This window comes from Chenopodium album, chromosome 18, assembly GCF_948465745.1.
Source record: "Chenopodium album chromosome 18, dcCheAlbu1.1, whole genome shotgun sequence".
Classification (NCBI taxonomy): domain Eukaryota; kingdom Viridiplantae; phylum Streptophyta; class Magnoliopsida; order Caryophyllales; family Amaranthaceae; genus Chenopodium; species Chenopodium album.
Window position 1 is genome coordinate 14090607 of NC_137851.1, and position 8954 is coordinate 14099560.

At 36.1% G+C, this 8954-nt stretch overlaps 1 non-coding gene across 1 annotated transcript; it reads left to right on the top strand.

Annotated features, from left to right (window-relative positions):
- Positions 1-8538: 8538 nt before the first annotated feature.
- LOC145593336 (small nucleolar RNA R71) lies at positions 8539-8645 on the top strand. The gene has a single exon (XR_014102682.1). It is a non-coding gene; the product is annotated as a small nucleolar RNA R71 (small nucleolar RNA).
- Positions 8646-8954: the final 309 nt, after the last annotated feature.

The following is an 8954-nucleotide window of genomic DNA, read 5'->3' on the forward strand; positions in this document are numbered from 1 at the left end:
ATGGTAGGGCCTCAGTCCGATCAACTATTACACAAATAAAGGATCTTGGAATCACTTAAAATTCAATTGGGATCAATTATTATTGAGTAAAGTGCTTTAAAGTTACCTAATTAATTCGTATATGGTACTTTAATGTTAAATTAAACATAATTATTAAACTTTGCCTTATTTTGACATAGATGGGTAGCCGTAATCACAATTACAACAATATTTACAATCTTCGACCATTCCTTGAGAAGGATAGGTTGACAGGAGGAAACTTTTCCACTTGGGAAAGAATGCTAAGGCTCGTTCTGAAATCTGAAGGTAGAGAGGATGTCATCGACACCCCATTTCCAGGACCTCTGTCAGAAAATGCAACTACGGCAGAAGTCAAGAGACACAAGGAAGCTCATGATAGAGTTGTGTCTATCACTTGCTTGATGATTGCTACCATGGAACCTAGTCTTCAAAAGCGTTTTGAGGATCAGGATGCGTACACAATCATGCAAGAACTCAAAGCCTTGTTTAAGAAACAAGCAAGAGTTGAAAGGTACGAGCTCCACCGTGAGATTCTGGATTGTAGGATGGAGAAGGGTGCCACAGTTCATGATCATGTTTTCAAAATGATCGGCCTCATTCAAAGTATGGAGAAACTGGGGCACCCATACAATGATGAGATGGCAATAGACATCATTCTCCACTCACTTCCAGAAAGTTTTAACCAGTTTATCATGAACTTTAACATGACTGCGACTGCAAAGACTATGAATCAATTGCACGCAATGCTGGTTAGTGATGAAAAGCAAATCCCTAAGGAACCTAAGAAGGAAGTTCTTATGATTCAAAAGGGAAAGGGGTTCCAGAAAAAGGGGCAAAAGGCTAGTGCCAAGAGCAAGGGCAAGCAAGTTGCCAAGGCTCCTGAGAAGCCTAAGGCGAATCCAAAACCCAAAGCTGCAAGTGAAAGTGAATGCTTTTACTGCAAGAAGAAGGGGCATTGGAAACGCAATTGCTAGAAATACCTAGACTTCCTCAAGAAGAATGGAGCATCAACCTCAGGTATTATGTTATAAACATTTTAACTTTCACTTAGGTGTGTGATACCAAGTTGCAGTGCTTAACATTATGAATGTTGCGCAAGAACTGCAAACAAGTGAGGCTAGCATGGAATGAAGCTTGAAGGTGCACTAGAAGTGTTCGAGTGGCCAGAGATAGCTTCATAGTTTTAATTTCTGAATATTTATCATGATTTTAGAACAAATTCCAGTTTTTGATGAGACAATTTTCAGTGTTAGTTTGAATACTAATTCGTTTTTTACTTGGCTTGGACAAGTGTTGATCCATGACCAAGGTAATAAATTGTTTTCATTTTGCTAGATACGAGTTAAATTTTGCTTTATGACATTGATATAAGTAGATCACAAAAGCAATTTTAGATGATTAAAGTAAACTTGCTTATAACAAAGTAAGATTAGGTCACATAAACCATTTGCACATCCAAAGTTATGGATGGACTCTTATTCTTATATTATTATGAATCACTTGAGAATTAGAAGTCATGCTTGATATGGTAAGATGACCAAGTTGCCTTTTAGTTGAAAGGGTAAAGGAGCTAAAATGACCTTTTGGAACTCATACATATGATGTGTGTGGACCATATGTTCAAGGATTAGCAAAGAGATTTAACTATTTCATTGCTTTTACTAACGATTTAAGTAAATATATCGATAATTACTTAATAAAGTAAAGCATGGAATCATTGAAATGTTCAAAATTCCAAAATGAAATGTAAAATCAGTTTGAGATAAACAATTTAACACCACAAAATGATTGTTGTGATAAATATTTAACTCAAAAAGTAAATGATCATCTAAAAGAGAATTGTTGAATTAGTTCACAATCCAGAAACATTACATTTAAAGTGTATGTAGAAAAAGGAATCAAACTTTGCTTGCCATGGTTCGATCCTAGATTAGCTTTAATGATTTACAAATATCATTTGAGGATATGCATTACAACAACAATTGCGAATATACTAAACAGGAAAACTTAACCAAAGCAGTAGAAAAGATGTCATAAGAAATATGATTTGGAAATGTTCCAAAAGTTATCTTTTCTAAACAGGATTAAGGTTTATGAAGTCGATGTAAAATGTTTACAAAGATGACATAAGGCACCCTAAATCAGACAATAGTTCTTCATGAGTTTTCTCATGGAAACTAAGAGGTAATATTCCTACAATCGCGTAGAAACAAAGTGTTTATTGCTCGTGATAATGTCTTTATAGAAAGAAATCTCTTCCTACAAAGCCAAGTGGGAGTAAATTTAGATCTCGACGAGATTCGAGACGAGCAACAAATGGATGTGGATAACACCACATCAGAGACAAAGGCATATGAAATCAGTTAATTTGATAAACCATGTGTCGAAGCAAGCTAATTCCACTAGCGAGACTTCTATCGTCCTAACTTGAATGAAAGGCTTCAAAGAGTTGAAGAGAATAATTCTATTGTTGCTCATACCTATTATAGGTTACTTGGGATCAAAACAAACAGTTTGTTGAAATCTTGAGAAAAAGGTGGATTCTAAAATTTTCCTATTGGAATGGTTTGAACCCACAGCCTACAAGCAAGCTTTGGATAAGTGCCAACTCAGGAAATGGCTTAAGGCCATTAAATCCAGAATGGTGACTCCATGTCTGTAAAGATGTGTTAGTCCATTATAGTCTTACAAATAGGGTCAAACCTATTAGATGCGTAAGCCTATTCGGATTCTTCTAGTGATTGCTGATTTCGATTACGAAGTTTAGCAATGGAGATCAAAATCACCTTCATGAAATGTTCTTGATGGATGGTATGTATATGATACAACCTAAGAATTTTGAAATCCAGAATTCACAGAAAGTTTTGCAAACTTCAGAAATTCATTTAATAGATTGAAGTAAGCATAAGGGAGTTAAAACATTCGTTTCGATTAGGAATCAAACAGTTTGATTTCCTCAAAGAACGAAAAAGGAATCTTGTAGAGACAAGAAGTTTAGTGGGAGAAATTGGTCTTCTTGGTCATATATGTAGATGACATACAGTTCATATGAAATGACATATCAATGCTTGAATAAGTCAAGCAGTGGTTAGAGAGTTGTTTCTATATGAAAAACTAAGAGATGTTGAGTACATATTGGGAATTAGGATCCATGAAGTGAATCTTGAAGAATGATAGGACAACATCGAGAGACTTATTTTGATAAGGATCTTGACAAGTTCATGAAGCAAGACTCTAAGAAAGGATATCTTCCCATGTTTCATGGTAGTACGCTCAATAAGACTCAGTGCTTTCAAAAGCTAATAGAGTTGAGTTGTATGGATAGTGTACCTTATGCTTTTGCAAAAGGGTCCATTATATGTGCCACGATATGTACAAAGCAAAATGTTACATATGACTCGTGCATTTGTAGCAAGTTTCAAGTAAATTCAGAATAAGCATACTGAAAGTTGCAAAGAGCAAATCCTTGAATACTTGAGAAGAACTAAAGGAATTTTTCTAGCTTATGGTGTTAAAAGTGAATAAGTTGTCAAAAGGTTATACGGATGTGTAGGGAATATTTCAAGCATTACCCCAAACTTGAACCCCACTGTGATCATACACTTAAGCATGGTGGCGTCCAAAGGGAAGGAAGCTAGAGCAAAAGAGTCGCCAACAAGGTTTAGGAACTTGTAAACCGTTCACAAGGTGAAGATTACACCCCTTAACTATCCATGAGATCGTCAACTCCAAAAGGTCTGGAACCAAATAGGGTTCGGGGATGAAGGTACAAATCCAACCTAAAAGAGATTGAACCTGCCCTAAATAGGCCTCTACTTCATTCTTCTCGTATTCATGTGCGCTTTCTAACTAGCATGCAAACAATAGGTTAATCCTAAACCTGTTTATCTATGTTGGTTGAATATTAATGCACAAGAAAACTATTATTGGCGATCACTTGAATTATAATCATATTAGCCTAAACAAGATTATTAATTATCTTATTAAGCGTGATTACAAGTACCAATTCCCTTTAAACATGTATAAAAGGCGTGATCAAGCAATAACAATAATAATAAATATCAAGCAACATAATAATCATCATAATTATAATCACAATCATAATAACAATCATAATAATCATAATTATCATAATCATGTTAAAGCATAATATTAATAGCAAGATCCTAGGCATGATACTAACAAGATTAATAACAAACCCTAGCATGTCACTAAGCAATAAAAATCAAAGCTTTAGCCCTAACATGATATTGATATGATATTAGAAAGCATAGGAAGCACCCTAAACATGATACTAGAAAGCAATAAAGACATCCTAACATGATACTAGGAATTAAACAAATTTAATCATGCTTTCCACAAGAATAGAGCAATAAGATTACATACTTTGATGCCTCGTACCTCTTTCTAATAACAAAATACACGCGTTAGTAACTTCAAGGAAAATATAAATCAAAACAATCAAATTAAATAATTGAAATCGAGATTTGGGACCAAACCCTCAGAAATTATAACCTTTCACGTCTAGGGCGAAGGCAACTTCGAACTTGGCTAGGTGTGTCTAGTGCTAATGTATAAGGAATTTTGTAAGAGGGAAGGTTTAGAAAAAGAATAGAGAGAGAAGGAAAGCTTCTAGCTTTAGAGAGAGAAAGAGAGAGATGATTGTAGATGATTGAAAAAAGGGGAGATATGACCTCTATTTATAGAAAAAAAAAAGAGTCGAAGAATAAGAAAAGAATCCGAATTCGAATCGAAATAAAACTCGTTGGTCAGCAGTTTATGTGAATTTTGTTTTTATCATAACATTTGATCCAGAATTCCAAATAAGTCACATAATATGTCGTTGGAAAGCTCTTGAAGTCTACTTTCCAACACAATTAGAATCAGATTAAAATATTTTTTAGATAAAAAGATATGGCCGAAATAGTGGAACGGTGTTAGTTTTGGATAGAGTTTCGTATTCCTTTCATATCTTTTTCGTTATAGCTCGGAATTAATATTATAATTTATCATTGGAAAGATAATTTCAAGATCTATCCAACCATATAAAATTTGGATAAAGATTATGAGGCACAAAAATAATATCTGACTGTCTTTGAACATCTTTAAATTCGAATAGAATTAGGACTTAAAAAAGGAAAGTTTTAAAAAAGGAAAGTTTTATTCAATTTCAAACTCTATGATCTTATCTTTCAAAAAGGATAATTAAGATCTTTTAGAAACTCATAGAAGCTTCTAATTAATCCTAATTAGTTTAGGAATAGGATTAAACCTTTGGACCCTCCACATGATCATTGGGTCGTAGCTAAAATCCGGTTTGAGCCCAGTTTAGTATTTTGGCCATAACTTCCTCATTATTCATCGGAATTGGGCTTATAATATATCGTTGGAAAGGTATTTTCAAGCCCCATCCAATTACACCATTATTGGACCCATATCATGGACCAAACTAAACTGGAATGCACGTTTTCATAAAACAGGAAGAGAAAAGAAATATTTTCAAAAACAGAAAGAAGAGATATTTTAATAAAAACATCCTCATCACTAGAATTTTTACACTTTCACTTCGTTCGATAATCAAATGACGTGAAAGTTATTCATCACTGGGTTTGGTTTTGGGGAGACACATTTGGGTGTATACAGGATGCAAGTTTCCAAACAGGCAAGGTGACTTTAGATGGTGATCTAAATGCATGTTTATGTCTGTATGAAGAAGGACAGTATGCTTGAAAGAGTTCAAAGCAGAATACTGTTACATACTCATTGTCAGAATATGTGTTTTAGCTATAGTAAGAGTAGTTACGGAGGAAGTTTGGATCAAATTGTCTTGTGACTAAAATGACACCTTTGCCAAAACAAAGGAATCAGGGTCATATCACAAATCCAAAAAAATAGATATGAGATATCACCTCATTTATGAGATCAATGACAAGCGGAATGTCGTGATCTGCAAAGTTTTATTATGAGTGAGAAATCACTAACCCCTTCCATAGACTAAGATATGAGAGTCATATTAAAGACTTGGATTGAAGCAAGTTATGTAATTCAATTTGTATATGTTTTGAGAAAACATATTACATAAGGAATGCATATATTTGCAGAATTATGTTTAAAATAGAAATTTCATTTCTCTTATTTAATTATGGTTTTGGAAATTAAATAAAATGTCCAAAATAATTATGGATTGATGGGCTCATCAGGTTAATTTATTTAAATAACCTGGTGAATGAAACCCCACAGGTGAACAAAATTCATATATTATTTAAGTTCCTAGTTCGAAATCATTAAAGTGGACATAAATGATTTCAATAAATGGACTAGCATGTAAGATTGATTGGATAGCGAAATTTCATGGGCTATAGGGGCATAGAGATGCTTGGTCAATCACTTGGATATGCATGAATGATGCATGATCGAACTATTGACCTACTTTGAAGTTCAAGTATAGAGCTTCCGGATATATTAGTGGATTCCTTTGACATGAGTGGAACATTGATTTCATTCAATGGATGTTATGACTGTGGTACATTCAAACGTCTTCCCGTAACTGGAGATTATAAAGTGTGTTTCCCGGTTATTTCAAAAGTTGAGTGGGAGCCTTGTTGCCACAAGATTGGATTGAGTCTACCTATTAAATTAGGAAATGTGTCATGGCCGCTTGAAGAGGGAGAATTCAGAAAATACGTGGTCGCGTTCAAATGCATTACTCAGTAATCATTTGGTTTTGTAATTCTAACTCGGATTTCAAGAAACGATTTGTAGATTAATATGATCTCGACATGTGATGCAATCATATTATCAAATCGACACATATTGACTTAAGGAATTTGAATATTGCACACTTGTCTCAGACAAGTGGGAGATTGAAGGATTTATGTCATCGTTGTGTGTAATTACTAGATATATAAATGGATCAAATTATGGAGATAATTAAGTTCGGACATTTGGGTCGTCGTTTTATCATAGCTAGAGGTACTAACGATCTTTGGGCTAGTAAAATAGCCCAAAGCCTAATTGGACGGATCCTATAAGGTCACACAAAGGGTCTAGATCGGGCACGAGAGGACAAGGCCCATGATGGGCCTCATCCTCTAGTATGGCCGGCCACATGGAGTGGATTGAAGGGTTTTGGGCTTCCTAACCCTAGTCTAATTATAATGGGATTATAAATAGACTAGGTGCCTAGGGTTTGCAAGTAGTATGCAATTATTTGATCAGTGTGATCAAACCCTAATTAGCAAACACGAGACCAACCCCTCTCATACTCCTCTCTATCTCACGGCTCTCTCCTCCTCCCTTGGCGCTAGTGTGGTGGTTCGTGGTGGTGGTAGACCGTGGTGGTCGGTTAGTCCAATAAAGGTGGTGATCGCGGTTTTCCTCAATCACTCGACCAATCTAGTATTGGTGGACGACTCGTTCGAAGCTCGTGGACTAAGTAGAGGAGCAACACTTGGGGCTCTATTCTCTCCCTGATTTGCCTGCCAAATTGCTACGTGGAATTCATGCTTCAATGGAAGTTGGGTAGTAGGGCCTTGCACATCTCCACCCTTCTCCTGAGGTTTACCCTACGAAGAAATATTAGAAGAGTTAGTTTTTCCCTGAAGCCGTGCAGGGTTAGTAATATTAGCATTTGGTACAAAGGGATCAGGATTAGCAATTGGTGTTATAACAGGTTCATCCTCTTTGGGCATAGAAGGCCCATTATAGTGTGAACCACTCCTCAGAGTAATTGCATTAGCATGATCCGTGGGTTGCACTGACTGTGATGGTAAGACTCCCTGCTGGCGATTTTGTAGAGTAGAGGAAAGTTGCGCAATCTGATTATCAACAATTTTATTACGGGCTATAATTGAATCAATTTGATCATCTCTACTCTCCATGTGCTTTTGCATGTTTGCTAACATCCCTCTAATTTCTGATAAGGCAGGGTCAGTAGGTGGGGGAGTTTGTGATTGGGTTTTCTGCCTAGAATTGGGATGGTAATATTTCTGTTGTGGTGGTGGTAGCTGTTGTGGTTGTTGTGGAGGTGGAGGATTTTGTACATTGGTGCTCCGGTAAGAAAGATATGGATGGTTTCGGAGGCCAGGATTATTAGTGTTGGACTATGGGTTATTTTGCCTATAGGTTTGGAAGGCATTAACTTACTCCATACAACTCCTACACTCTTGCTCCCAATGTCTTACAATTCCACAATTTTCACAAAAAGCGTCATTAGTATTATTGACAGCAGAAACATTAGCTACAGAATTAGGAACAGCAGTAAGATTATCTAGTTTTTGGCAAATAGATGATAATTGAGCCTGCAAAAAGGATACGGAATCAACATTGTGTTTCCCCTTGTTAGCGAAACCTCTAGGATTCCCATATTGGGAATTGTGGATTGCCATATCTTCGATAACCTGACCTGCATTATCAACATTAAGATTCATGAACCTCCCACTGGCTGCAGAATCCAGAATTGTTCTAGATGAATTCCCAAGCCCATTGTAAAAGGCTTGAATCAACTGCCACTGTGCTAAATTATGGTGAGGACACTCCCTCTGCAGATCCTTGAATCTTTCCCAAGCCTCATATAAAGTTTCATCTGGCTCTTAGGCGAAATTTTGAATTGCACTTCTCAACAAAGCTGTCCTCACTGCAGGGTAATATTTATTATAAAAATTCAAACCAAGTGTCTCCCAGTCAGTAATACCAAGTGCAGTTCTATTCAAACCATTAAACCACAATTTAGCTTTTCCACATAAAGAAAAAGGAAAAAGAATCTCCCTAATTTGGTCTTGTGTAACCCCAGCTTGCCTAATGGTGTTGCAATACTGACAGAAATCTGCAATATGAAGATTTGGGTCTTCACCCTTAGCTTCACTAAATTGCTTCATCTCAATCATCGTGATAAATTGGGGCTTGATCTCGAATTGCACCCCATCAAGAGCTGG